Raw genomic sequence first — 14016 nt, forward strand, 5'->3', positions numbered from 1 at the left:
ATACGATTTATTTTTTTTAATATCGTACGTTCACCTCCTCTCATGCACTGAACAAATCTTTAATTCAGGTGTTTTTGACCAATTTTTGCAACTTAATAAAAATTAAATTACTATTGCTTAATTTTGAAGCCCCGTTGAATGTCCCTGTTTATTGATTGAAAAACTAGACTCAATACAGCAAACAATGAGTACTCTTGTAAGGTTGTGCTATGTTTTTTAATGCTTATCTTTTATAGGCTACAATTAAACAATTCGGAAATCAATCCCAGAAGTTTCCTCGTACAATCTATAGGCTAATCAAACTATTAAAACCACAACTGTTTAATTAGATCAGCAAAGCACTGCCATAATCAACTACACAAAAGCTTGAATATCATTAATCCATTCCACCAAAAGGCTTGCAATTCTCTTTATTGCATCACCGAAACTTCAAACACTGTTTGCAACATAAATATTCATTTCAACGATAATTGCCCCGCTAACAGAACGCCTGGTGGTATCGCCTGTCGATTTCAGCTCCGAACACAATCTGGGAAGCCAATCACACCCAGTCGTTGTGTTGTCTACAAATTGGCACCGAGATTTGAGGATGATAGGCAGGCATAGAGCGAGCTTTCTCTACCGGGCTATCAAACGGCAGCGATAGTGGGGCATTAAAATAAACATAAAAATTGAAGCTAATTTAAAGCGTCACGATATCGCTATCTCGTGTGTATTGCATTCGTTTTTGCGCGCCAAACACATGCGCTTTCAGCTCGAGCTTCAGTGGCTAGAGGCGTAACCTCAAATTGGCCCATGGGGGCCCCATGGATATTGTGGTTTTTTTTTTTTGCAACCTTCCCATCTAACCACGGAACAGTAAGAAAGAGCCAAAACGTTAAAAAATCTGGAACACAGAAACGAACGACTATGAACGATCGCTTAATCGCAAGCGTTTCAATATTTTCTCTCGCTAGCAACGAGACGACCACCGCGACTCGTCGTCCCATTCCCCTAACCCGGCAGCACACTCACTCCCTTCACTGTGCACACTGGTTCTTTATGCGAGTATCTATCTTTTCGCCGGATAGTTCAATCACGCTGGCGTTCGATTGACCTGAATCTAATCCTCCGCTCAAACAGCAGGGGAAAAGGAGGTGATTTTACTTTTCTATCGAAAAAAAAACAACAACAAGCAAACCCTTTCCCTGTCGGCTTTTCTGCAGTTGCTTTTGGTTTGGGGTGGTTTCCTCGTTTCGCTCTGGCGTCTGACGTCTTTCATTCGAACTGTGCCATTCGATTTAGCGCTCATACACACACACAAAGTTCAATTTCAGTCCAGTTTAGTGTAGCGTTGATCGGAAAGTGTGTAATGGTAACGTTAGGATAAGCGGGGAACGGTGGGTACTTATCAAACGGCGACATTAACCGCAACGAAAACCGCCACTGCTAAGGGCAGCTCGGGGTGACAAAACTAGGTGCACCAATGATTGAAAGTAAGGCAAGACGCTCACGCGCCTTGTACAAGTCTTTTTTTTTTAGTGTGTGAATAGATACCGTCGCAAGGCGGTCGAGATTTGCAGCTGCAGTTGGGCTGTGTAGGAGGTGGCGTTGAGGACGCGTGGGTTCTGCGCCCGTACACTGGTGTGGCCACTTTGGAAAGGTCTGCGAGTGGTGCGTTTTGGTGTGCTGTACAAGCATTAGTTGGCGATTTCTTTTCGGGCCTGGGTGGACACGGTGAAGTAAAAACGGTCCAATAATAGTTGAACGCCCTATTGCTCGGAAGGGAGTGGTGTTATTTTGTATTCAAAATTAAAGTTCGTTCCAGAAAATGTAAACTTTAATCGGTATTTACACAATATTACTTCTAAGCTTTGAATGCTTAAGAAAGGTCAAAAGCTGCTTATTCTTCTTTAGCAATCCTCATTATGGGATAAGCTCTTTCAAAGCAAAAACATATAAATCTCCCACTTTCGGAGGCGCGCTAATGAGTCATGAGCGCTGCCTCACCCCAAACCGAGCCCATGTGGGCGAACTCTTAAGCTGCGCCGAAAAATGCTCAGTTACTCAACAGAGAAGTTAGTCACTTGACGGTGCCTTCACCGGCAAGTGTCTCCCAAGTATCGCAAGCACATGAAAAATGCTTCTTAAAAAAATCTACCATAACTTTACGATACCTACACGCGAGAACGCACATATTAGTGTGACATCATCCGCCCTGAGTTGTCAGTGATTTTTATCGAAACAACCCGAAACGGACGTGAAAGCAAATACGAACTAACAAACAAAACCCGCGGAAGTGAACGCGCATTTGCACCGTTAGCCGGCAGCCGCCGGTTTGTTTTGTACCGCCGCGTGGTGATGAGTTGGCTTTCAGTAACAATAACATTGAATGATTCCATAATTATTATGATTTTATCAACAGCCTTTTGTAACGCGGTGCTGTAATGTGGGCGGTAATGTGTTAAATATTTATGTAAAAGGTGTAGTTCTCTATTGTAGGATGATTATTTTATGTTTTTTGAATCATTTTGTTTCGTTCAGATACACATACATATCTTGGGGCTTGGGTTGAAGTACGCATTGGTACGATCAGGAATCCTTTTCATTGATTTTTCGTTCAAGTATATTAAAACGCATTGCTTTATCTTTATTGTCAACTTAAATGTTTCGGTTTGAATTATACAAAAAAAAAATAATATTTTATTCATTTATTCTAGCTTTTTAGTGATATATGGCATCACATATCAACATTCACTTCTCGCAAAATTTCTGAACAAGCTCAAAAGCGTTAGGCTTATTATTACTTAACTCTAGGTTTACCGGCGTCTCTTATATACCTATCTCTACGGATACCCGTCAATTTGACGGATGGATAAAAATACGTATTTATATTGGTTAAAAACATGTAAAACCCTTTTTTTATTAAAATTATGAATAATTTAACTTAAGCAGCACTTCCAAAGCCGTTCATTCTGAATAAAAAATGAATCGTTTATCTTGTTTTTGTTCCCATAAAAAAATGTCTGCATAATGCTAATTTACTGAAACAGTCGATATTGTTTTACCGAACACATGAACCGATAGCTTTTCAATGCCACATTTTGACCGATGTCCGCGGGAGTTTCGAAAAACACGAGGAATAAGTTGATCAGCAATTCCGTTTGAGACCACTTTATTGAAATCATTTATCAAGATTTTTTATGATAATAAGTGGTTTATAGTTCTCTTTAATTTTTACATTTATCTTTGTTGAAAAATGTCACAGCTTAACCGAATAAACTAAGTGTAATCAACCCCCCCCCCCTTCCCGGCAATTTGACGGGTTCCGTAGAGATATGCATCTGAATATCATCTGCATCATATGAAAATCTATGAAAGTTATGAAAATGAAACTTATGCTACAAACTCAAAGTATGTTATGATAAATTTACGAAAAGTAAAATTCAAGATTAAACAAAAGTTATTTTTAGTATTTCGCTTCAAAGTTTAAATTCCGTCAAATTGACAGGTTCCGTAAACCTAGTGTAAAGAGCTATTCTTGATATAACTGCTTTCACTTTATTACGAAAGTGTTATTAGTCGTGCTAACTAACAGATGTGTAGGCTCAATATGAAAACTAATCTGAATGTGAATGTGTTGTGTACTCACCACTCCAATCCGATTCCAGTTATTCTTAGTCCGATTCTGACTCTGAATCCGATTTTGCCAGAGTCGTCCGAATTCGTTCGGCTGGAGTCGCAGTCGTGCGGAGTCGGAGTCGTAAGGTGTTGGAGTCGTCTGCAATCGTCCGGAGTCGTCTGATCGTATATAGGACTTTCTATGATTAGGGTTTCTACCATTGGCTCGAGTCGTATCCGACTCTGGGCGACTCCGGTGGACTTTGACTCTGGATGACTCCGACTCCGGACAACACTGACTCCGGACGATTCTGATTCCAGACGTCTCCGAATGCTTCCAATTCCGGATGACTCCGACTCTGGACGACTCTGGACGGTTCTGGCCAGCACCGGATAACACTTGTCGGACCCATCTTCCTCAGTCGGTTCCCCAATTTTAACCATCACCAGTACATACACCTCTGAGTAGATAAACGGACTTGAAGCAATCAAACGAAAATTCACTCGTTTCGATGTACGCAAGATAGGCTGGATTAACGAATCTGAGTTACCTTCTTATAGTGAGTGCTGTAAACTATTAGGACTTCAGAGTCCGGAATTTCAGCGACATAAAAATCAGGCCACGTTCATTGCTGGATTACTATAAAGAACTATTGACGACTCTTATCTGCTAGGAGAAGCTTTGATTTACTATACCCAGACTAACCCCATCAATAATCCCTGCACGTTACATGTTCACGTACAAATCACGATCGTAACGCTCCTCTTAAGCTGCTGTTAATCATGATTGGCAGTTTCAATGAACATTTGTCTCTATTCGAGTTCGACATGTCCTTGTCTTCATTCAAAAATGTGTTATACTTGTTGTTCCCGTAAGTTGTTGCGTAACCGGGTCTTTGTTATTTTAACCTTTATCATTTTCTGTTGTATGTTGATGCTCTTTAAGCCGTTTTCGATGTACGATTGAATAAACAACAATAATAAAATCCATTTCGTACAACGAAGTCAGTATATCCCCATTTGTCATGGTTGTAGAACATGAAATATTAATAATTAAATCGCTTTAAAAATGACTAATCCATGTTAGAATCAACATGTTGCTCACATATTACAGGGTTTCGAGAGTTTTCCATACTATGGAAAAGTTCAATAGCATAAGGCAATCATCGGCAATTTTGATGGGTCAAAAAACCAAATTCTGTAAAAATACTCGTTGTATTCTTCTTTTTAAAACTCAGTTAAATATGTATTGTTATTGAAATAAATGAAAACACAAAATGCTCATTCGATTAATAATTTCTCTCGTTTGAAGAACTTTGGTGGAATTCCGTTTTTTCTGCAAGCGACATTGAAACACCTTCATTTCCTTTCCTTCATAAACGACGCCCCTGTGCGCACGGTGGTTGCACGGTTAGGTGGTATCGCATCGCACGAAAAACAGCGCTCGAAGGGCACCGGGCTGTAAATAGGTGCATTTGCCATTTGTACTATGAAACCCCCTGCCTGCAGTGAGTTTCCCATCGAAACACACCGTGCATCATCATCGTCATCGCCGTCGTCATCGGCGTCGTCCGTAGTCGAAGGGCAATCGTGGGCAAACGTTCAAACGAAACGTGCGCGTGGGCGAGAATGCCTCACAACATAAATTTCGTAGCAGCTTGTTTCGTGTGTGTGTGTATTATTTGTCCAGACAGTTTTGTGAAACTATGAGAAAGAGAGAGAGAGAGAGAGAGAGAAGTGGCCCTTGGGCAAGCCTCTTCTTCCCACCACAAACCACCACACTCTAAATAGCGCGACATTTAACGCATCGTGTTTCATCGTTCGGCATCATTATCCTCCAACTCACCTCCCATCGCCGTCGTCTTCTTCGATTGAATCGAAACCTTTCAGACTCCTCCAAGGGAAAAAAAGAATGCAGCTCGAGTGAGGGTGAGCGTTGGTTCCCTTCGGTCATCTTCTCGCTTGGCCGTCGTCAGCTGTTACCACCTACGTGCTGCTGTGCCAGTGTTTGGGAGGGGGATCCTATTTTATGTGCAACCTTATGTCTTGCGCTGCATATCGGGTGCATTATGAATGAAACGTGTGCTGTATCGAGTCGAGCGATGCAGTCCGTGCGTGCGCATGGTTTGCCTTTGATCCGGCACGATCAGGGGACAAATCGTCTTCTTTTCCGCTGTCGCAACCCCAATTCCGTTTCCCCCGTTGGCACGCGACCTCTGTAACGCCGGGAGCGTAAAATTTGTCACAACACACAATCCCCCATCCCCTTTGTGCCACACTACGGTAGGTGTTAGTGTGTGTGTGTGTGTGTGTGACGCAAAGTTAATAGCTTCTCGAGCGAGCGAGCGTAGGGACAGTGAAATGCATTTAAACCCATCGTTTCCCATCGTTCCCGAACGAGCCGAAAAACAAATTGACTTCTACGCTATTTGCACTTGGTCATGGGAAAGGGTCACACAACATAGTGAGGGTGTCATCTGCTTTCTCATCGCTCAGCTGCGATCAAAATCATCGTGCCGGCTGCAATCGCAGTGGAAAAGCGAAACACATAAATCGGCTAGATTAGGAGGGGGTTGGAGCGTTGGAAAAGAGCTATCAAGCAATCGTGGCTCATCGGAACAATTACATGCGCTGCGCGGCAAAATGTATACGGACGAAGGAGGCACCCATCCAACAACAAAGGGCGCTACAGAAACGGAGTTTCGTAACGTAAAATCGTGCCCATGTTGTGTCTGCACGAAGCTTGGAAAAGCGGTTCCACCTGGTGCACCAAACCTCCAAACCTCCTCGGTTTGTCCATTTTGGGGCGCTTTATTTCTTCGCCGCCTTTGCTTGCCTCGCCATCGCATCTCAGTGTCAGTGGGAGTTTATTGTGGAACGCATGCGAATGGAGATACTAGAATGGGATAAGACGCTAGACGCGAACACAAAGCGTTGAATTTGATGAAAGATGAAACCGAAAATACCAAAATGGATGGACATATTTTTCGAGTTCTCCCGCAGCGTGCGTCGTGACTCCCTTGGTGTGTGTTCTTTTACCGTGGTGAATGATCGTTAAAGCGATCGAATAGCGGAAACACCCAGAAATAGATTGATTGTATCGGTTTTATTTTCAAGTTGCTGCTATGCCACTGTGTCAGCGCCAAATTTATGATCAGCTTCTTAAAGTCGTATTTTTAATTTAATTCTACCACTCGTTGGTGAATGATACCCCCATCTGAATAATTGGGATAGTATTAGACGGTGGAAAAAACACTTTTTTGTACGAGAAATGATTATCCTGATATAAAGATACGACTGCAAGGAAAGCGATTTATAGAGACAGCTCCAACAGTTGAAATAGTAAAACTATTAAGGATTTAACTTTCACGTTACGAATCTTTCGTGCGCTTTGTTCTATATTACAGGGGATTTGGTAGTCATTGTGAAGTGTGAGTCTATAGTTTTGTGTGTATCTGTTAAATGGTTTTCTTGTTTAGATCAAAGTAATTTATTACAGCCTCTTGTTTGCTCGGCATAAAGCATGTAAATTGGTTTAACCTCATTAAATAAAACGCATAACACAGCGAAGTGACTGCCAAATGCAAACTGTAAATCACATATAAAATGAATAGTATAGTTTAGTACAGCTCGCTCCAAACGTGCTCTCGTCTACTTGCCAGCAGTTCTAGTGAATGTAAATTTTCACTCCCACAGTCACAATAATACATGACAGCTGTTTGATACCTTTCGCTAGCCAGCAGGCTCAAGTACGGATTGTGCAACATGTGTTTGCTTTACGACTTTGCCCGCTCCGTTGACACATTGCAATCAGAGAAAAGTCAAATCATTGGACCTGCCGCGTAAGGCAGGACAAAATGTGTCACATCAATAAAAAAAAAACAACACACGCATAAACGTGAATGCAAAATAAAAACCACCGTTTATTGCATAATGTGCTCAATCATTACCGACCAATGTGTAATAGCGCATTAATGCGATTCATTACGCTCGCTGCCAATTAAAATGTAATGCACCATGCTTGCGCTCGACTTGGCGGGGTTTTCGTTTCGGTTTTTTTATCTGTGCAAACCAAACAAAAATGCGGTAAAAAGGGTGCTGAAGTTATTTCTCTCCCTCGTTTTTGCAACTGTAAAAATGCACCCTCGCTTAAACCACGAGGAAAGACATGCCACGTGCCAATCACAAATTGTGGTGGCGCGTTGTTTGAGGAAAAGATTGAACCCCACCATAAAATGTGCAGTTTTCCTTATTGTTTACACCGATGTGGCGGATGGACGACAAGAAAAAAAAGACGAGAAAATCGTTTCCCATTTAAACCAACATTTTATTTTATTTTTCGATTCGATCTTTCCGGATGCGGAAGTGGTGCCGGCGGAAGATGTTGCCATGGTAAACAGAACTCTAAGCCAGTCTGTCCTCGTGCAAGCTATTGGGTGTAACATGCGATAAAAGGGTGAAGAGAGCTTAATCCACCGCAAACACGTGCAACGCCGCTTCAATCTCATCACGACAATCCGTACACAGACGGAGCAGTGCGAGGAACCGAGCGGAGGGTGCACAGCAAAAGGAAAAGTGTCCTTAAACTGTGTGCTTTTAGCGAAATGTTCCTCCATCATGCACGGTTAGCTGCACGAATTTGGAAAATCGGGAATTCAACATGAATGTTTGCTTTCTTTTACATTTTTTTTTCTAGCAAAGTCGCTTGCTCCTCCTCTCCTACAAGCAGAACAAATGATACAAACAAATAACTTGTACTTTGTGCATGATTTCTTTATTTCCACCCCTGCGTTGCGTGTCGAGTTGGGCAACAGACAACTCCGAATGATGCATTGGGTGATTATGTTTTGTTTCGCCTCTTATAATTTGTCTTACCCCGAACCATGGCAACACTGCGGCACAAGCACAAGATTTGTAACGCAAAATCTAACGAAGCGGAAACAGCAACCGAACACAGTCTTCTCTCTTTCTCCTAGGGATGCCTTTGGTTTTGACGTTTCTTATCAACATTGCGCGTCCCCTGGTCGTGCAGTTTCTCCTGCATGCAGATCGGCTTGTATGATAATGTTTGTTCACCCTCCGTTCCCTGGTGCGCTGTCTAAGTAAAACAATACGTACGCATTTTCGCATTTACTCACTGAGATGTGAGGTTAATTTCTTCATCACTTTGCATTACGATTGCTTCTGCTGACGTACGTCAGGTTCCTGTATAGCAGGGCCCTTTAGACATACGATATAATCATTGCTAAAAGCATTGCTACCCGACTAGGATCTTGCCGGATCAGTTCTTCGGTTGCCGAAAGCATGGAAGGAAGTTTCAACGGCACGTGTGTGTTCCTCCCTATCTTTTAGTCGAGTCGAGTATTCTATACCAAGGGTTTTTCATATTGAGGCTTGTGGTTTGGAACAGTATTGCAGAAAAACATGCTGAACTAGGCAGGAAAACTCTCCTAAAAGATTGCGGGCTTGGCACTGGAAGTAAACGAACTGGAAAAGGTATAGTGTGTGTCTTGAGCACTCGAGCCCCAAAATGGATGCTAATGTCAAAAACAAATACTGCCGGATGTGTAAATGAAGGATTAATTTAAGAGAACAGACTGTACGGGGGAGGGTGTTAGAGCAGGGAAACAGATTTGCTTGAAAGGATAGTGTATGTTTAGGTTTTTGTTGCAGAATTTGCTGACGTAAGAGTCGACTTTAGAGCGAGATGTTGCCTTCGATGGGTTATGTAAGGAAATAAAGTATTCTTTGGAGAAACAAAGTGCGATTTATTTCTCAATCTTTAAAATCCAAGTTGCCTTATGCCTTTCAGGACTCTGCCCTAGCACTGATGGCAGAGAGTGCGAGAGAGACATACCTGCATGTCTTTGTGTTTATGGTTGAAGCAACAAAACGCACGGTCAAACGAAACCTATCGTGCTGCAATGATTTCTGCTCAATTACGGTCAATCAACACCATCTCTCCTGCCGCCCTGTCTTTGCTGGTCCGAGCCCCCTACATCGCCATGCAACGTGAGAACCCTTCCGAAAGCAGTCAACCAAGCATAAGGGTTATGTTGTGCTGAAGATGTTGTGCTGGCTGTTTGCGCTACGCATATTAATCAGCTGCCAATGTGTGGAACACGAAAACATCCCCACTATTGATGCGAAGGAACCGGGGGATTGATTGTTGGTAGTTTCTCCGGTTTCCTCAAACGTCTTACTATCTTTCCCCCTAAGTCGCCTTTTCATCCCCCGTGCCAGTTGCTATCGAAATTAATCGTGTTCGGCCTGGCACAACCCCTTCCCACAAGCGTACGATTTATCGGTTCAACTTGACCGACCTCTTGGAGAAAGAACGCTTGTGTGTGTGTGTGCGCGCGCGTTAGGCGGTGCAGAACGAAACATTCCTTGCCGGCGGGTGAAAACTTTCAAAGAAGTGAAATAATTAGTCAGAACACCCCCAGACTCACGGGTGCACCGGAAAGGGTGGCGAGAGGGCCTTCTTCTCCTTGGCCAAAGGTGCTACTTGCTCGATCGAACACCAATTAACGTGTTGCGTGTCGGGCTTCATCCCCTGCGCAGGTTTCATCATGTTTTTGCGTGCGAATGCAATGTGATGGAAAACTGTGATGGCCAACTGATGATGGTAAACTAATGCGAAGGCATTCTGCATTCTCCCTCTCGCTCGGTTGCTGCTCAGAAACTAATCGCCTGTATACGGGTTCGAAACAGATGCAAAAACACAAATCCCCAGGCACACCGTTGCCCGACCACTATGGATGAGGACCGAATGATGATGATACCGTGCCAAAACGCTTAATCGGTGCTGTTTTTGCGCTCGAATTCCATCGATTTTCTAATGTTTGTTCAAGCAAATAACCGGAGCCGATGGGTGCATACATTATAAGTAAATTTCTACCCATTCCTGATGGCAAGGTAATATGATAATGGTTCGGTGAAAGATGGTTTATGAAGGTCTGATTGTGTACTGTTTCGTTTCATAGTCAGTTAATTCAGGCAATAAGCTTTTGCATAGTAGCAAAACCGTACAGATGCGTTTTTTTTTATTTCGGCGGAAGAAAGAAGAAAATGGTCAATCAGCTAATTTTAACTCGATTATGCTATAAAGCCTCATAATAACAGTATTTAACCAGATCCTCAGTATTGGTCATGAACAGTTTTGTGATACATTTGTTCATGACCAATAGTTTTCAACCGGTATGGTCACTGGGATTTGAAACCTGATTCTGACTTTGAACCTAAGCTCAGTGTCACGCCTCTGTGCATCTTGTAGAACTGAGGACTCCATGGAACACTTTCTTGGTAGTCAGTCTCATAACGTGCCCCAGATATTTTATCATTCAGCATATTCAGTTCACCTTAGTGCCCATTAAGGTCGCCGTGCATCCTTCAGCTCCACAGTCAATGCTCGTATACTCTGCTAAAGATGATCCGAAGAATGTATAGCTGAAATACGCCAAAACAAAATCTGTAGAGGGCAGCTGGGTGATAGATCTTACACATGTGCCTTTTTTATTCTTTTAGACCTCAGGTGACTTGGAATCAGCGAAGTCAAAAACAATATTCAAAAACAAGACAGTCTTACTAGCAAAGACGTTCAATAAATTTTAGGTTAAATGCAATGTCTCTGTGCCTCACACAAATAGTTGACCGTTCGATATTTTTCCTTTTTCGAACCTCTACACTTTTGAAGATACCATAGCACGTGACGTAATTGATACATTACAGACAGTGGCTGTCATTATCGTCTCTCATGTCCATAAGAGTCTTTTAAATCTTAGTAAGTTATGTTTCTTAAAAAACCACAAAAAATGATACATTTTAAAAGCGTTACATACTATAATGGACTCCAAACTTCTAGGAAAAATCAACTCACTTCAGATAAAGCGACCATCACGGACACAACTGTCAAAGTGGTCTTTCTTCTTTTACGCTTGGATGATAAAAAACTGTTCAACAAGCAAAAGCAAAAACCTGTGTCTAAAGTACATCTTCATGGAACTACCACTCCACGTAGCCACTTTACAACCCGCCCCATTAGAGCGAACAGTACACAGAGTAAGTGCTACGAGTTTTGGGTAAGACACTTTTCGGTAAATGCAGCACAAATGCACACTGTGGCGCGGTGTGTGTTGTGTTACCTAAGAATAGCTAGGCTCCATCGGAACGATAGAGAAAAGACGAATGACAAATTTGTACACGCTTAGCGTTCCTGCGTTGAGGATTGGTTTCCAGCGAATTCTTACATCAAGCTCCCCTTTTTCCTTCGCTACCCTTCCCGCGTTTGCGTGTGTTCTTTCTATGTACCCCAAGTTTTGAGGTACCTTTTTTTAGAACGCCTGGTCTCAGTTCATCTTATTGCGTAGTTTGCTTTGTTTGTGCTCCATTTGTGCGATTCGTCGTTTGAGGACGTCTTTGAAGATGCTGTTGTTCCGTCGACCAGCAGCAGCGAACTGTAAAGCAGCCGTACGTTCGGTCAGGCGACCATAATTTGTGACCTCTCTGCCGGGTGGTATCTTTGCTACCTATCCCCATTCCCTGCGAAAAGCGCAGTCCAGTGAACAACACGCAAACAAAGAACACGGAAGAAAGAAAGTAAAAACTCTTCTTTAGGAAAGCTGAAGAAGGCTCGATGGATGTTTTGGCGGGGCTTTGAGGGTCGGTGGGGAGACAATGGTGTGAAGAAAATTATGGTTGCCGCATTGCATGTCCGTTATGTATTTATAGAACTCTCTCTCTCTCGTGTCGGCTGTGACCATCCTGCTTTGCGCGGGACTGTTGGGCTTCACATTTCCCCAGGCCCAGGAGATGGATTTTTGCTTCGAAAACTTCTGTCCAAGTGTCTGACTCCGATACAGCTCCCCAAGGTTGAGTTCACTCACGAAGTTACGAACGACGCCGCAAGAGACACACGAAGTTGTCGAGCTGGGCTGGTACATTGGTGGTATCGTGGCCGGAGCTTCAACCATCTTCTTATGTTGTCGCTCTGTGAAGCTTCTTAGGCACAAGGTGGTGTGGTTGACTTGCTGTGGTTTTTGTTTCATCTTTCAACCATTTGTAAGCTCACGATGCTAACCTAGGCTCGGTACGTATTTTTTGCGGTGTGACCGTGGGACAACCGTTTCGCAAGATCATGAGTTAGACATCGAGCGTCTATTCTCCGGGGTGGCCTTGAATGGTCAAGCAAAAGCAAAATCGTTGAGTTTTGAGGATGGTTTTGTAATGTCATTGCTAACGACGAGTTCTCTTATAAATATAAATGCATGGAAGAAGTTCATCGAAGTCTATGACTAGTTTGAAACTCGAAAAATATTTTTTATTGCAATCCTTAGAGCTTTTTAAACAACCTCGGTAATATACGTAACCAAGCATTATACCTGAAGAAAGATACTTAAGGCATCCAATAACAATGCTCAACGACCTATATCGAAATGTATTTTCTTTACCAGGCTTGGCAGTGCTTGTTGCATTGTATTTATTGTAAATTCCCCCCCCATCCCCCCCCCCCCCCCCCCCCCCCAAAACAAATCGTGTCGATCGCCGACCGCAGATAAAGACATCTTCGGCAGCACACAAATGGAAATGCGCTAACAAACGGCCAAGAGCAGAAAGGTTCAACCACGGGGGATGGCTAAAGGTGCCCTCAGGCAAGACCCTTCATGACCGGCAGATTGAATTGTTTGGGGCAGGATGGTTTGCCTTGTCCATGTGCTTCACCATCGCCGATCTAAATGTCCCGAAGAAAACCCTGCCTGCTCCAGTATTCTTCTGCTGCGCGTGCTTGCTCACCATTACAACTGCACCAAATGGTAACGCGATCAATAAAGAACGAAGGGAAGAAATACCTAACGGCAAAGACCGACTTACCGATAGCGCCCGCGCGATATTCTGAGCACGAGTCACAAAAAGCCTAAATTTATAGATCTCATTCTGTGGAATTCGAGCGCTCAGTCTTCGTCTTTAGCGACCACACCACGTGGACCTCTTGCACCAGACACACCGCTGCTTGTGGCATTGTCCAACCGAAAAAAGGGTCCAACTTCAAACCCGCAGCCGTGCGGTGGTAAAGAAGTGCTCCATAATCTGTAACAATCCCAAGGAGAGCGTTTGTGTGCAGAGTGCAGCGTCGGGGACCGTACCGGGCTTAGAGCCGGGATGAGCTTCCGTTGTTTATGAGAGGGTGCTAGAAGTGGAGATGATGGAAGTACAGATTCTCGTGGAAAACTTGGTCCGCGAATATCAGTGGGGTTAGCAGGGGGTTCAAAACGGTGGTGACCACCATTTCGAGGGTTATAAAAGGCTTCACTCGGTGGAGAAGTCAACCTGCGCACCGTAGGCATCAGTCTATTTGTTTTGGTTTTCTCACTCGTTTCTATCTACCTTCTCGTTCGCTCTCTTTACTGGGACGAAATA

The 14016-nt window shown here is 43.3% G+C and overlaps 1 protein-coding gene across 6 annotated transcripts in view; it reads left to right on the forward strand.

Moving 5' to 3' along the window:
• Positions 1–14016, forward strand: part of LOC120960013 (mucin-5AC) — a 171781-nt gene that overhangs the window by 3902 nt on the left and 153863 nt on the right. The window lies entirely within an intron of this gene.

Source organism: Anopheles coluzzii, chromosome 3, assembly GCF_943734685.1.
Source record: "Anopheles coluzzii chromosome 3, AcolN3, whole genome shotgun sequence".
Taxonomy (NCBI): Eukaryota; Metazoa; Arthropoda; class Insecta; order Diptera; family Culicidae; genus Anopheles; species Anopheles coluzzii.